The following is a 14,761-nucleotide window of genomic DNA, read 5'->3' on the forward strand; positions in this document are numbered from 1 at the left end:
GTCCCAGGTATGAGGCCTTCTTGAGCATTTCTTCTGGGAGAGGGGTCTTGTGGCAATGAACTCCCTTAGATTTGTTTATCTGGGAACGTTTTTATTTCTCCATCATATCTGAAGGATATTTTCGTTGGATAGCATATTCCTGGCTGCAAGTTTTTGTCTTTCAGAATTTTGAATATATCATTCCCCTATGTTCTAGCCTGTGAGGTTTCTGCTGAGAAATCCGAGGAATGCCTAATAGGGGTTCCTTTGTAAGCCATTTTCTTCTGCCTTGCTGATCTTAATATTTTTTCTTTGTTATTTACTTTTGCCAGCTTTACTACTATATGCCTCGAAGAAGGTCTTTTTACATTGACATAGTTAGGAGATCTATTGGCTTCCTTCAATTGTATCCAGTTACCTCCCCAGTGTTGGGAAGTTCTCAGCTATTATTTCTCTGAACAAGTTTTCTGCTCCATTCTTCTCTTCCTCCCTCTGGAATACCTATAATCCTTATGTTGGATTTCCTAATTGAGTCAGATATTTCTCAGAGAACTTCATTTCTTTTTAGTCTTGGTTCTCTCTCCTTCTCCGTCTGAAGCATTTCTATATTTCTGTCCTCCATTTTACTCTGTTATTCATGGAGTCCAGATTTTCCTTTATCTCATTCATTGTGTTTTTCATCTCCAACATTTCCGATTGGTTTTTCTTAATGGTTTCTATCTCTTTTGTGAAGAAGTTCCTGATTCCATTGAACTATCTGTAATTTCTTCTAACTTGCTGAGTCTTTTTATGATACCTATTTTGCATCTCTGTCATTTAGATGATAAATTTCTGTGTCTTCATGATTGATTTCTGGGTGCTTGTCATTTTTCTTCTGGTCTGGAGATTTAACAGATTTTTTCAGGCTGTTTGACGGCATAGATTTGTGCCTTTGCATGATGATATTATCTGGTTGCAGCTTCTACCTACTGCCAATGGGTGGGGTTCAAGAGCTATATATTCTGAGCCCACTGTGATCCACTGATTGCTCACAGCTGCTGCTTTTCTATCTGTGCTGGTGCTTCGGCCAACTGGCTGAGCTGGAGTGCTGGGTGGGGGGAGGAGCGCTTTCTTTTGTCTGCACCATCCCGGGGGACCTTCTCACTCTGCCCTTGCTATCCGCTCTCCTAGGGTGCTAGCTTGATGAAGACACTCCTGCAATAGCTTAGTTACCTCTGTGTGGGGCTTTCCCACAGGCTGTGAGGGAACTTGGAGAGTGATGGTGTTCCTGCGGATGGCTGCCCCTCACCCCCTCCTCTCAGAGCCATGCAAAGTCCCGGGGTTAGTGCCATTCAGGAGGGAGAGGAGATTCCTTTTACCTCCTTCCACTTCCTCTGGGGGGTCCAGCATCTCCATCTTCAGATGTATGACTGCGTGGGTCTCTTGGACGTCTTTTGTGTTGTGTGAATGCCCTCTGTTGGTAAATGAATGGCCTTTTTCCTTGTATCTTTGGGGGGAGAGGCTAAGGAGAGTGCTCACTCCGCCATGATGCTGATGTCACTCTACTTATAAATTTTTTTTTTTCTTTTTGAGGAAGATTAGCCCTGAGCTAACTACTGACAGTCCTCTTCCTTTTGCTGAGGAAGCCTGGCCCTGAGCTAACATCGTGCCCATCTTCCTCTACTTTATATGTGGGACGCCTACCACAGCATGGCTTGCCAAGCAGTGCCATGTCTGCACCCAGGATCCGAACCGGTGAACCCTGGGCCGCCAAGACGCAGAACGTGTGCACTTAACCGCTGGGTCACCAGGCTGGCCCCTACTTATAAATTTGTAAATGCTTGGATTAGTTGTGAAAGCAATATTGAATATTTAGCTTGAGTATCCAACCACCTCTCACTAGATTGAAAAGCAGTGGCCATCGGGGCTGGCCTGGTGGCACAGCGGTTAAGTGCAGATGTTCCGCTTTGGTGGCCTGGGATTCACCGGTTTGGATCCTGGCTGCGGACATGGCACTGCTTGGCATGCCATGCTGTGGTAGGCGTCCCACATACAAAGTAGAGGAAGAAGGGCACAGATATTAGCTCAGGGCCAGTCTTCCTCAGCAAAAAGAGGAGGATTGGTAGCAGTTAGCTCAGGGCTAATCTTCCTCAAAAAAAAAAGAAAAGAAAAGCAGGGGCCTCAAGCTCTCTTGAATCTACCAAGAAGAAACCACCGCTCCCTGGGCCTGTGTGCCCCAGAGGTCCATTCTACCCTTTCCTTGAACACAACACATGTTCAAAACTGAATAGCTCTATGGCCCATCCAGTAGAATCTCACAAGTCCAACAGCCTTCTCTCATTTCATCCATTCTCTGTCCTCTTCAGTCCAAAGTGGCAGCATTTCTGCTGGGAGGAAGCTCTCAAAAATCCTGTTGCGTCGAATGTGATTCATGGGTGTCCAAGTCATGAGACTAGGCAGTCCTCTACACACCTCTAATGGATAACCCCATCTCTATTCCTGGCTTCTATTGAGATGGCTGATCGAATCCACCAATCACATGCCAACAATCTCTTTAGCAAATGGTTGTTCAGTCACACCCTACGTAGTCTCTCCAGAACAGGGTTGTTTTTTTTTGGCAACATGGATAGGCTGAGTATTTTCCAAATCTTCAAGTTCTGGTTCCATTTTTCTTAACAATTCCTTCTTTGACTTACCTCTCTTCTCTCACATTTACCAATAAGCAGCAAGGATAAACCAGGCTGTGTCTTCAACACTTTGCTTAGAAATTTCCCCAGATAAATATCTAAGTTCATCACTTACAAATACTACTTTCCACAAAACACTAGAACATAATATGGTCAAGTTCTTTGCCACTTCACAACAAGGTTTGCCTTTCCTCCAGTTTCCAATAATGTTACTCATTTCCACCCGAGACTTCATAAGAAGCACCTTTAATGTTCATATTTCTACCAACATTCTATTCATGATGATATATGTATCTTGCAGACGACAGAAGCTTTTTTAATAACTCTCTTTTCTTTCTCAACTCTCACCAGAATCACCTTTGACATCATATTTCTACCAACAATCTCTTCAAGGTAATCTAGGCTTTTCCTAGCATGCATCTCAAAACTCTTCCGGCCTCTACCCATTTCTCAGTTCCAAATTTTTAGGTATTTGTCATAGCAGCACTTCACTTCCCAGTACCAAAATCTGTATTGGGTTGCTATTGATGTAAAAAGTAGCACAGCCTAGGTGGTTTAAACAAAAATTTTTTTCACAATTCTGAAGGCTAGGAGTCTAAGGCACGGTATCTCCTTGGCTTCAAATGGCTGTCTTCTCTCTGTATCTTCACATCTTCCCTCTGTTTGTGTCTGTGTTGTAATCTCTTATAGAGACAAGACTCTTATTGGATAAGGGCCCACTCTAATGACCTTATTTTCACTCAATTACCTTTTTTAAGGCCTTACCTCCAAATACAGTTACATTCTGAGGTACTGGGAATCAGGAGTTCAACAGGTCAATTTTGGGGGGAAACAATTCAGCCCACAACACTTAGGCATAAATCTAATAAAAAATGTGCAAGATCTATGTAAAGAAAGCTTTAAAATGCTAACCAGAGAGAGGGAAACCTACCTGGAAGAACACATAAGAAAATGGTTACAATGACTATCTTCAGGGAGAAGAACTGGAAATTTGGGAACAGGGATGAGTTGGAGACTTATTTTTCAATGAATAAGTGTTTGTTCATTTTAAATTTTAATTACAAGTATTGCCACAAAAATTAATTAAAATAAAAAAGCTTAAAGAAAAGGAATCTTTTGCAGAAATCCTAAAATCAACACCAGTGTTATCAGCGCATTAGAATCCTAGACGCTACTTTGTAATGAAAACTTAGGTAAATAAATTATTCTATATGTTGCTTGAGTACTTAACAGTATATGAATAGGAAGGCTTGAATTCAAATCTCAGTACTATTATATGAGCTAACAACTATTCTAAATCATTATTTTAGCCAAAGAAACCAAAAAGTATGAGGGTACGATAAATGATGCACATGTATGTATGCATATAGACATTCATGTTTAATTGTGTGCTCTGTTATTAACAATGCTATAGGTAACACAATGCTAATGGATTTGAACATTAATATTCTTGGAATACTGTTCTTGAGTGCTGAATTCAGGAATACTCAGATTTTTTTTCCTTCTGTTTAGGAAGAGAAGAGTAGGAAACTGCAATGGATTCTTAACCCTTTTTGGAGTTACAAACTTCTTAGAGAATCTGACTAAAGCTACACACCGTCCTCAGAAAAATATACAAATACATATATTTGGTGGATTCCATCTTCTGATCCAACATGTTAATTTTCTAATTCTCTCTATATAAACCCTCTGCACTACTGCAATAGTCTAGAGCCCTTATTTCATGTTGTTTTATAGAAGAATGCTCAAGGGAAGTTTTTAGAATATTTACTTCAGTGATCATACATCTCAATCTGTGTTCAGCGAAACAGAAATGAGCAGAATCTGGGAAACAGATTTGATCAGAAAGGGAGACTAAAAACCTTTCCCCTTTTGACCCCCTCTCCAACCAAACATATCTTCCATTGTGACCTCACAGTATTTATCATACCCTACTTATAAACTGTTGGGTGTCTGTCAAGCCAGCTCATTAAATTATCTTAAGACTCAAGTCCAGGAAGGCATAGACACAGTGATACAAAATGAAACCTATAATCCTATTTTCATCATTACCTATTGCTCTCATTAAACTATCCAGGAATATGATAAACATTTACAAGTAAATAGATGCATGAAGTAATTCAAATACATCACATAATCCTGTTCATTTCAAATAAATTTTTTTACCATTTATAAAAAAGAGGCAGACTAAGTTAATTACAAATCTTATCCAAATTAATTAAGCTTGACTAAAATTCAGAAATTTTCAGAAGAGAGTATTACTCACTTTGATAGAAAAAAATAAGCAACGGGGAATGATGAAAATTAGTGAGAATAAAATAGATTTTTGACATGAAAGCAGATTATTTACGAGAGTGCATTAGTCACTTTGGTTGTGATAAAAATCTCAACTACTGCTAGTTTAAGGAATAAAAAGTGTAGGGGGAAGGGGAATGGGGAGTATACACTGCTAGGACTGCAGAAGAGTTGAGCTTTGGAAAAATCCTAGAACTAGGATTTCTGATGCTGTCACCAATGTCCCTCTCTACTTTCAGCTTCTCCCTATGTGGCTTCTTAAATTCAACTTTGTAGTAAGGCACCAGGAAAGGAAAAGTAGTCTTCTCTAATTCCAATTTTAAAATCTTGGTAATGGATTCTGATTGGCCCAGTTCAGATTATGTGCTCATCTCTTGGATTAATCACTGTAGGGGGTGGTCAGGAAGAGGAAAAGGAAGGTTAATGTGATCGGCAGCTTTCATTTCTGGAAAGCCTATTCACCAAATGATGGGGCTCAGCACAGACGGGGTTACTGATACAATCATCATGAGCCAGGCAACCAGTTCAACTTGTTTCCACTACTACTGATAGACAGAACTCTTCTACCAGAAGTCCACTGAAGACTACTGAGCTATGCAAAAAATTTAATTCAGCATTGACTTCAATGCTCTGTTGTCAGCTGAAGAAATTCCAAAAAGAAGAGAGGAAAAAAAAATCTTATTCTTATACAATACTTTATCATGAGGTCTACTTTTGGCTACTTCCAGATCGAGGTCCTTCTAATTTCTTGATTTGTGAGTAGTTTAGTAAACGACAAAGTTAGTTTTATAGCTGTTGTTTTAAATAACCTCTAAAGTTTCCAGAGAATTCACAAAATAAAATATTGATGAATTTTTTTTCAAACACACCAAAACCTTTTTCGTTTTTTTAAGTTGGTAAAAAGGCATAAGGAGTGAGGGCAATGCAGCCCTGCAATCCTCAGTGTTAAAAACTTGAGTCCTGGAGTCTTAAGGACTAGAGGCTGTTATACTTTCTCATGAAACAAAAGATATCAGGGATTACCAGTTACTCTGATGTACTGATATACAGAATCTTCTTGATGGAGAGGGACTACTGACAGAGTTCAAAAAGAATCACAATAGTTTTGTGTGACCAGTCCATATTTTATTGCCAGCTTTAAAGGGAAGCTAAAAAATGAGGCTTATGAGGGTAGATTCAGTAACAGGGAAAAGAGATACACAGTCTTGAATGTTTTCTAAATAAAATGAAATTTAAAAGGAATCATTATTCTTTACAAAGGCAGTACACTATTCTAAAAATAGGCAAATGAGCATAAAACTAAGTATCTTGTATATTATGCATACCAGCTATAACACTATATACAGATCTCAAGGGTACTACTAATGTTGTAGTCCTCTGAACATGGCTGCTTATATTCTCCAACATCAAAACTCTTCCTGTATATGTTCTCTCTACCATGAATGCTACAAAATCACTAGACCAATATATGCTTGTTTTCCAAGACTAAATTTAACTCCAAAAATGAGACAAAACAGGCATTACTTACATATTGTTGATGGAAGATTAAATGAACTGTTATAACCTTCCTAGAAAAGCAATTTGCCAATGTCTATCAAGAGCCTTAAAAATGTTCATACTGAGGGGCTGGCCCTGTGGCATAGCAATTAAGTTCCGCATGCTCCGCTTTGGTGGCTGGAATTCACAGGTTTGGATCCCAGGCACAGACCTACACCACCCGTCAGCCATGCTAAAGACTGCAGATAGTTTCCAAAGAATACCTATTATAATGCTGGTAATTCCAAAAAAAAAAAAAAAAGTTCATACTCATTAACCCAATAATTCAACATTCTTCTTTCATTCAACAAATACTTGTTGAGTGTTTACCAAGGGTCAGGAATTTTTCTAAGTGTTAGCAATACAGTAGGGAGTATTAAAACAAATTTTCCCTTGTGAAGTTTACATTTTGGTGGGATGAAACAGACAATAAATAAAATATAAAATATCACCAAATGGTGAAAAGAGAAATGGAGGAAAACAGAACAGGCACTAGTAACAGAAAATGTTGGGGGGTTGGGAGGGTTGCAATGTTTAATAAGAGGTCAGAGATGGCCTTACTGAGGTGACAATTTAGTAAAGAAAAAGGACAAAGAACTGTGCAAAGAAAAATTCGCGTTAAAATCATGCATAAGAAAAACGTTTAATGATGAAGAAAAAAATGCTTACAACAAACTAAATAAAAAGATCAAGAAACAAAATTTTATTTGCAATTTATTTGCAATTTTAACTATGCAAAACACCAAAGGACTAAAAATAAACATTTTCAAATGTTAATGGTGACTTTTCTAGGTGGAGATTTATGGGCCACTTATTTTCTTCTTTATGCTTTTTAAATGGGTATCTATTATTGCAATCAGAAAAGCAAGCATTCCTTCATCTGTAGTCTACTGTTATCTTGTGCCATTTATCTTCTGAAGCACCCTGCCCTTATTTGAGTAAATCACCATCTCCAATAACAGACTTCTAAGGAAAAGAAGTGTGTAGTTCCTCAATGAACTAAATTTTTCAGTGAACCTATATTGTTAGTGCCTCGTACCCCTATCTTAACTCAAGTAAGTAATTACTGAAACATTCTATGAGGCACTGTGAGACTCTGGGACTTGACACTGAACAAGATAGAAAAGATCTCTGCCCTATGAACTTATGTTTTAGTGAGAAAACAAATTTTTTTAAATTACCATGTACTAAATGTTATGAAGCAAACTAAGATGGACTAATACATAGAGAAACAGAGGGAGGGAGCTTATACAGGTAGTAGAGTGTCTTGGACCTTAAATCAATCCATCAGGGCTCCAATTCCATTTTTATGCATGACTTTATGTCAGTCACTTAATCTGAGCTGAGTCTCCTAATAAATGGAATGGATTCAATAAAATCTACCTCAAAATGTCGTAAAAATTCAATGTAAGTGAAAATATCTAAAGCAATGGCTAACAGTCTCTTACAGGTACGAGGCAGTCCTTGAAAGCTAGCTGAATGAACAAAAAGTACTCAATAAATGAACAACAGGATCCCAGAAGAACCACTACACTGGAGAAGAAGGGTCTGGGAACACCTTACAGAAGAGACATCTGAGTTGGGCACTGAAGGATAAGTATTTTTACTAGCCTGAAGGACAAAGCAAAAAGCTCGAGGACACTGCCTTTACTACTCTAGAGCTAATTAAGATACAAAAGACACACAGTCCTACATTTTTGGCCCTGATTTTTTTCACATTTACCTTAATCTCAATTTTACATATCTACCCCATAGAAAAGAAAAATTTGTAGTGTCAATGGTGCCATCCTTCTTTCATTCAGATTCAAAATTTTAAGACTGTGCCCTTTGATAACATTACATACAGTTCATTTTCTTTTCCCAACATGCGCTCTCCCCTCAACCCTTTCCCCACCGGTCACAGTCCCATCAACTGAATGTAGGCTGTTGTCAACCAAAGTAGTATTTTGTAAACTTTGTGTTGTGAGCCACTTATGGATGGGGAAACTAATTTAGGTCAGATTTTTTTTTAAAAAAGGGAAAACAGAAAACAGTGCATCGGGTACAGTGAGGGTAAGAACACTTTTTTTTTTGAGGAAGATTAGCCCTGAGCTAACATCTGCCATCAATCTTCCTCTTTTTGCTGAGGAAGACTGGCCCTGAGCTAACATCTATGCCCACCTTCTTCTACTTTATATGTGGGACGCCTACCACAGCATGGCGTGCCAAGCAGTGCATAGCTCCACACCTGGGATCCGAACCGGTGAATCCTGGGCCACCGAAGCAGAACCTACAAACTTAACCGCTGTGCCACCAGGGTGGCCCAAGAACAGTCTTTTGAAGACTTTATTTCAATTTAATCTGTGTGTATGAGTGTGCTGAGTCATGCAGCAAATGTATTTCTTTCTGTGAGGTGTAGTCAAAATGTTTGAAAATATGATATAAAACAATGATTCTTTTTTTTTTTTCAGTGGAGAGTGGGTCAAACATCTTTTTGAAAATCTGATGGAACTTAAAGTTTCCCTTACCAGAAAACACAAGTTCACATTCATTCACACTACAAATGATGGTATATGCTGAATTTCAAGGAGTTCATAAAACCTCCTATGGCCAGTCCAAGGCCTTCAAGAATCCTTGGGGTAAAATTTCAGCTACTGCCAGCACTGAATTTCCTAAATGTTTATTTAATATATGCAACTTTGTGTATATGCAAAGTCCCTAGAAGGCAAGAACCATCTCGGTGTATATTCCAAGTCCCAAGGAGGGAAAACCCATCTTTTTGTCAGCAGCTTTCACAAGTAGCCAGATCTCAGGACGCTTACTGAACGGACAACACATGCTTAGTCTCCTGCTTCAGAACCATCAGCGTCTCCTTAATGGCTAAAGAATAAAGTTTCAGTCCTCCTTTTGGTATTTTTTCAGTATTTATTCAGCCTCTATAATCTGCCTGGCACTGTGGACAGAAAGGAGAGCTCCTTTATAGTTTGACTTCCTCATTTTCCCATTTTATCTCCTCTCAGTTCCAAGAGGGACTTCTCCTCAGGTCAAACTGCGGTGTTCTTTATTCCCCGATATACCATTCAAAGCTCCTCCTCCCTTATTTAAATTCCACCTGACCTTTAAGGCTCATTTCAAATTTTCTTTTTTGTGAGGAAGACTGGCCCTGAGCTAACATCGGTGCCCATCTTCTTCTATTTTGTACGTGGGATGCCGCCACAGTGTGGCTGGACCAGTGGTGCCAGGTCTGTGCCCAGGATCAAACCTGCGAACGCCGGGCTGGAACTTAACCACTATGCCACTGGGCCGGCCCCCTAATTTTTTTTTTAATCCAATCTTTCTAGCAAGGTCCAGCATTTACTATGTGTACTAAGATGGTTAACTAGGATTCACGAACAAACTTCTGTTAACTTCTGATGTTGTATGCAAAATTTTACATAAAGGTGCATTTTTCCATAAAAGATTTCAAGAGGTTGCAGAGGGTCCTATGACTCAAAAAAGGCAAAGAATTATATTGATACTATTAATTACTTATTGTATGTTGCTTTTTTGTCTTTTCTATTCCCCAAGGGTGGGAATTATACTCTGCGTGGCAGACAAGAGAGATATTTGGGGAATGTTTGTGGCCTTTGATTTGTGTCTCTCTCAAAACCCTTCCCAAAAGAAGGCTGAAATGCCCCTACAAAGAATGATGAAATTAGTTACACTTCATGCCACCCACTTCTTTATAAGAAATAAATAGGAATATATTTTAGATCTACCAACTGGATATATCAGCAAAATCTAAAAACAATCAAAGTGCATCAACCCACCACCCACACAGCAGACACTGTTTTAAAACCTCAAAGTCGAAAGTCTATTTACAACTTCCGGCGGCACAAAACCCCAAAGGGCTCCCTTTCAAGTCTTTTTTTTTGCTTTTCCCTTCCAGTTATTTTCTCTTAAACCGGCTGACCTACTTCGTGAAGGTTATGAGACAACCTGGCAACGTGTGTACCGCACAGGACGGTCTCCGCAGGGGCTGGGGGCAGGGTTTCCGAACAAAAGAGCTCCTGGAAGCCGGGACGTGCCCCGCGCAGGCAGGACCCCGGCCCCGGCCAGTTTTTTCCTCAAAAGATACAGGTCCCCAGGCGGCGGCCGGCCTCGCCCCATCTGCCGCGGAGGTTGCGGGGTGCTCCGTCCCTCCTGTGTCAGCATGAGTTAGCAGGAGGCCCTCGGGGAGGGGGCCTCGGGCCTCGGCTCGCCGCTCCTGGAGGCGGGGGCCGGCCTCTCCCGCGTCCGCCAGCGCCGAGCCTCGGGGCGCCCACGGGGCGGGGGAAGCGGCGGCGGCGCCGAGACGGAAGCTTTTCCTGGAGGTGAAAGGTCAGAGGCGCCGCGGGAGAGGCTGCAGGGCGCGCCGAGGCTCGCGGCCTCCCTCCCGCGCCCGCCGCCCCAGCCCCTCTCCGGGCTCCCGGCCCCGCGGCGACGGCCTCGGCCCCACAGCTCTCCCAGCCCAACCCGAGCCGCCGCGCGGCACTGCCAGACGGGCGGGCCCTGCCGCCCAGAGCCCGCAGGCTCGGGGGCCCTGGAGGCGCGTCCGTTGGCAGTTGGGATGAAGGGACACCCCGGTCCCCCGTCCCGGGCGCAGCCGCGGCCGCTTTTCTCCTCACTCGGCACTTCTTACCGGCCCTTCTCCGCGCGCTACGTCCCGCGCCGGGCGTAGAGCGGACAGTCCCGCGGCAGCGGCTGCTGGGGGCCCTCCGGGAACAGACAGCTTGGAGAAAGCTGAAGGGGGGAGGGTAAAGAAAAGTGGGGGCAGGGAGCTTTCTGGGTTTGTGTATTTGGGGGGGTCAGAGTTCGTGACCCCTCCTTCGGCTCCGCGTTGCGCGCTCCCGCCCGCGCCTGCGCACTAGTGGTGTGGAGAAGCGGCGAGGTCGTGACGTTGCTGTGCAAGTCGGCTGCCCTCTGTCGGCTTGGAGGGAGCCTGCCCCGCAGGGCTGCGCGCGCCTGTCGGGCGCTTGGAGAAGCCGCGTGCGCTTAGCGTACTGTTTGCCAAAGGCCGTGTGGTTAAAGGAAGTTTTGAGAACGTTTCAGTTCAGTAATAATGGATCATCAGTTTTAGACAGGTTTCTAAATTTTGGAAAACTAGGCTCTGTTATAGGCTCTTACCTTAAACTCTAAGGTTTATTAGAGGACTAACGAGTCTGGGCAGATCCCAATAAGATAGTTTCATTAATTAAAACGACAAGCTAGGGCAGAATCCTGTAGAGCAAAGCAAAGTTTTACTTATCAGCTCTTGTGAGTACATAGGTATAATGGCTAAATGAAGCAAGAATATAATGTAATCAGAACTTAAGCTTCCTGAAGGCTGGTTTTTGTCCGTTTTGCTCAGCAGTGTGTTCCCAAGCGTGCAGAACAATTCCTGATGGTCAATAAAGCCTGGTGAAATAAGAGAAGCATTGACGGACTGAACGTCGCATTCTGACAGGAGTACCCAAGGGCATAGAGGTGTGGCAGGAAGAGCTGCCCTGTGTGCAAAGAACTGCGTGGTTTGGACTTTAACAGAAGAGGTCCTCGAAATTTCTGTAGTAGTGTATTGGTTGGCACTAGAAAAGCCGTCACGGATTCAGGCCAGAAACCCAAGTCACGAAAAACAAATGTGCACTGGGAAGGAGAATGTCTCCTCTGTCATTTCCCTCTGGAACTAGGTACCTGGACAGAAAAAGGGCATGCAGCAATCCCTAATCATGGAAATATGCTTTATGCCTCATTCTCTAAAAGCCCCCCTCTTCCTTTTATCATCTTTTGTGTGTTTGGTGGTTTTAAGGCAGCCCCTCCTTCCTCCACCCCCAAATCCTTAAGTTGGTCCCAAACGTGAAAGTTAAGAAGGTATACTTTGAAAGATAGAAAAAGGCAATCTGAGACCTTTTCTCTATTCTCACTGGCTAATATGCATGCCTGTGTGGATGCCTGTGCTTACCTACAGTCAATCCAATTAATTCACTTAAGTCACAATAAGTAGACTTACTAAAACTTGGGAGTAGAAGCCATTTTGGGAACATCATTTGTGGGTGAAGAAGAGCTTGCCCTAATTATGCTTCAGGAAAACAGGTCAGTGAGGTCATCTTTAAATGTGTGACTCTCAAAAAAAGTTATGGTTTAAAAGATATCATCACACCAAAAGTAGATATAGTAAATTTATTTTGTATAAATATAATACATATTAACATTATTTACAAAGCTAATATTTTATATATAAAGGATCTATATCTCTATATAGACAATAAGATATAAACTATTATCACTTTAAGTAAAAAGTGTCTAGAAATTCCTTAAGTCATTTAAAAAAACAACAGTATTTCAAAATTTGTTCTTAACACGCTATGACCAACTTACATGAGAGAAAGCTACCCCCCTTCATCTTTTCCACCCTCCACCCCCAAAAAAGGAATTTGATATTTGGCTTTTTGAAAATTTTCTAGTATCTTTAAAAAAAATCTACTAGAAATTATCTCAAAGTGGGAAAAAGTCATAGATAAAATTTTCCTTTAGAAAATAACATTAAAAATGGTATAGGCTCCAGAATATTTATGTATTGGAGGCCCTCAAGAAAAAAAAAAAAAAAGAATCAGAAGGGATCCATTTGAAGTAATTTAATTCACCAAAAAATAGTGAGTGTCCACTCCATGCAAGGCATTCCGCCAGATGCTGGGGGGAATCTCAAATGAACAAGATACCGTTGCTGTTCTCAAGAACAGAATGGATAAGCACCGTAAGAAAGTTTATGAACTAAAGGCTGTGGGAGCACAGAGGACGGAGAGACTAGATGTCTGGAGGAATAGGGGAGAGAAAACTAGGATCAACCGTTACCGAGAAGTCTTGGATAAATAGGCAGAAATAGGGGAGAGAGTAAGAAAACAGAAGAAAACAATGAGAACAGAGGGAGGTTGGGTTGAGGTTAGCTGAATTGTATGATACCTGAGGAAAAGCGTTCAATGCCAAGCCAGTGGGAAGCCAATGAAGATTGTAAAGAGCAGGGATGAAACTAGATTTTTGAAGAACTTTAGAAGATGGCTCTGGCGTATTTATAATGGGACCACACAAAGAAGGCACTGGAATTAGAAGAAAAGTTATTCTAATCACTGGGAAGAGGAAACAAGGACTTGAGACAGGGCCTATGCACAAACAGAAGGGAATGAAGATGGAAAGGATACAAGAGCAACTGCAGAGTCTTGTTGAGACATGGAGGCAGATTCTGGAGCTTAGAGAGGTATTTTTATATTACAGAAGAAAATATACGGATTTGAATGAAAAGAAAGTGAGTTGAGTTTTAGTCACATAAAGTTTAAAACGCTTAAGAAGGACTCGTGTGTAGATATCCAACAGGTGGTTGCAAATAAGGCTTTGTAGGATGGTGGACAGTGTAGGTCTAATATCTGGGTTAAAATGTAGGCGTTTTGAGGGCTGTGTCTGAGTTGTAGATGACAAGAATCCTGTCCTCACTTTCTTCAACAAATATTTTCTGTTAAAAGACCTAGGGTAGGTATTTTGTGAGAAACTGATATCTTAGATATAGTATTTCCTTCAAGGAACGTGCATTATAAGAGAAACAGGACTGACTTCTCTGGAAATCCCACTGACTACATTTGACTACAGTGGATCTCAAACTTCAAAAAATGAGTATAATGGAAGCACACTCCAAGACATATCAACATATGCTGTAACAACATTTACAGTTTCACTAAATTACTAAATAGCAGACTTTCTCTATTTCTGGATATATTCTACTGACCAAATATAAAATACACATTTAGCTAACAAAACTACACTTTAACGTTGTCTTCTTCATTTAGTTGTTTCATTTCAGTTTTATATTAAACAAAATTTGCTGATGATCTCGTTTTAAGAAATGCTGCTACATCCTCAAAGAATCACGCTTTTGGTTGAAGAAGAGAGAGTTAAGCATCTTGGGCAAAGGACAAAAGGAGGATACTGGGAATATTAGACAGCAGGAGAAAAGAGGTTGCAGAGAGGTTCAGAACCTCGAGATGATGCTGAAGAAAACCTTTCTCATCTTCCCAGGACTTTGGTGGGTCCTCTACTTTTACAGCTGTCCCAGACAAGGGAGGAACATTAGCTGGGGCAAGCACCAAAGAGGCCAGCCTTCCCCTAGTTTAACCTGGCATCTCTTGTCTAGGTTACTTTCAGCAGCCTTTTTCGCTTAGCTTTATAACTGCTCTTCTCTCTCCTCCTTATGAATGAAAGGAGATACCTGAAAAGGGTTTGATGGAAACATATGTATCAGTGTAATAAACACAGTATCCTTGGGA

General features: G+C 41.2%; 1 protein-coding gene across 13 annotated transcripts in view; it reads right to left on the reverse strand.

The window, feature by feature from the left end:
• The window catches only part of NR2C1 (nuclear receptor subfamily 2 group C member 1), a 65,205-nt gene extending 53,855 nt beyond the window's left edge, over nt 1–11,350 (reverse strand). For 3 of the 13 annotated variants that reach the window (XM_070599526.1, XM_070599522.1, XM_008514392.2), the window contains exon 1: nt 10,412–10,803. The gene's annotated coding sequence lies outside the window, so the exon portion shown is untranslated. Of the gene's footprint in view, nt 1–10,407; nt 10,804–11,115 lie in introns of those variants that run through there. The other 10 variants (XM_070599520.1, XM_070599518.1, XM_070599529.1 and 7 more) reach the window with 6 other exon arrangements.
• Nucleotides 11,351–14,761: the final 3,411 nt, after the last annotated feature.

Source organism: Equus przewalskii, chromosome 29 (assembly GCF_037783145.1).
Source record: "Equus przewalskii isolate Varuska chromosome 29, EquPr2, whole genome shotgun sequence".
Classification (NCBI taxonomy): domain Eukaryota; kingdom Metazoa; phylum Chordata; class Mammalia; order Perissodactyla; family Equidae; genus Equus; species Equus przewalskii.